Source organism: Theropithecus gelada, chromosome 10, assembly GCF_003255815.1.
Source record: "Theropithecus gelada isolate Dixy chromosome 10, Tgel_1.0, whole genome shotgun sequence".
Lineage (NCBI taxonomy): Eukaryota > Metazoa > Chordata > Mammalia > Primates > Cercopithecidae > Theropithecus > Theropithecus gelada.
In genome coordinates, this window is record NC_037678.1 from 38,726,944 (window position 1) to 38,728,813 (window position 1,870).

A 1,870-nucleotide genomic window follows, 5' to 3' on the forward strand; every position below is an offset into this window, starting at 1 on the left:
CCCTGGAACATCCCTGGGGATGGAGGAGGCAGGCCATCGAAGACCTGCTGTGATGTGCCAAGCAGTCTCCTCCCTACTGGCCTGGGCTGAGCACACTGGGATGGGGACAGGGTAGACCCAGAACCTGGCCCAGGACTCCATGGAGGACCACACAGGAAAGACAGATGTGTGTGTCCTGCAGGGCATGTGACAAACGGGGCCAGGACAAATGGAGAAACTGAGGCCCCTTCTGACTTCTAAAGGCTTATTTGCTTCTCAGAGCTGAACCGTCATTCACATGTCTTTCTAGCTCAGTTCCTCTGACAAAAAACCCACCAGACTCTGGAAGTACAGCCCATCCTCCTGCCTGGCCAAACGTTCTGGACTGGGTAGAGCTGCAGTCCTCGGCTGGTCCCCCCTCCTGGCTGCTGCCAGGGCAGTAAGCAAAAGGGTGCCATCCATAAACCCTGGACAGAGGTGCTACCCCAACCCCTGCCAGGTCCCAGCCCAGTCTGGGCCCCCAGCACTGAGCCCAGGGCCTGGCATGCAAGGCACATCAGTTACATGGACCAGCAGAGGTGCTGGGAGCAAAGGGGTGGAGATGGGAACCAGGGCAGCCCATCAGCAGGTGGTCCAGGGAGGAGTCAGCCCATAGCGGGGTCCCCAGAGCTGAGGGTGCCTCCACTCCTCTCCTTGCTGGTGCAGCAAAACGTCTAGCTGTGCGCAGAGAACGGGAATTCGGAGACAGGATACAACATGCACCAGCCAGATGCCACCTCCCAGCACTGCCCCAGCTGCCTCGCCCGGCAAAGCTCTTCTTCAGGGTCCTCACAGCTGCACAGATTGACCCTCGGCATCCTCCATACCACAGCCTGCCTGAGATTTCACCACAGCAGGATTCCTGCTCACTGGCCACAGAAAGGCGTGAGCAGTGGCCCTTCCAGCCCTGCAGCTGTCGGCTCCTCCTCGATGCTCACCCAGTGACCCTCCCAAGGCTCCTCAAGCAGAGAACAGGGTCAGGAACAGCTTCCCCAAGCGAGAGGTGCCCCTCTGGGCTCTGAACCTTATGAGAGACTCAGGGCATCTCCATGGGACGTGTGAGCAGGAATGTGTGCAGCCAGCACTGAAGCCTGAAGTGGGGCCCAAAAGTGCGTTGAGTCACGCGTGCGGACATGTGCAGGTATGATGTGAGCTTTGCACAAGCGAATGAGACAGGGCGTGTGAACATGACACATGGGCGCTGGATGCCAGGAACACAGGGAGTGTAACGTGCGTGTGCACCAACACCAGCGCCACGAGGATGCAGGGCAGCGAGCATGTGGCCGTGGGGCTCTGCCCCGGCCCTGGCCACTGCCCCTAATGCTAATATTCCACCCCCTGACCCCTCTCCAGCAGGGTCTGGTCCCACACCGCCACCCAGCCGTCCCCAGCCCAGTTCGTCTCACAGCAATCAGCCCAAGAGAGCCCCACCACAAGCAACGGCTCCTGGCCTGGAGATGACCTGGCAGGCAGGACATGGCAGTGCACGGTCCAGAGTTGATCTGGAGAAGTTCATGCAAAAATGGAGTGCAAGTGTGTGACCGTGTGTGGGAGGGCAGGTGTGTTTGTGCTGGCATCTGTGTGCTTGTGTGTACGTGTGCACCAAGGTCTTTGTGTGCTGGAATCTGTGAGCAGGTGTGTGTGTGTGTGTGTGTGTGTGTGTGTGTACTGAGGTCACAGCACTAGGAGCAGCCAGTCCTCAGGGGGAGCTGAAGCTTCTGCCACATGCTCAGGCCACTATCCATCCTTTGAGGCCAGGGTTGGTGCTAGGCAGGTTAGAAGGGGAACAGAATGGGCAAGGCCAGAAGCTCCCTCACCTCCAACGGGGCCCATCATTCCGACCCTACCAGCT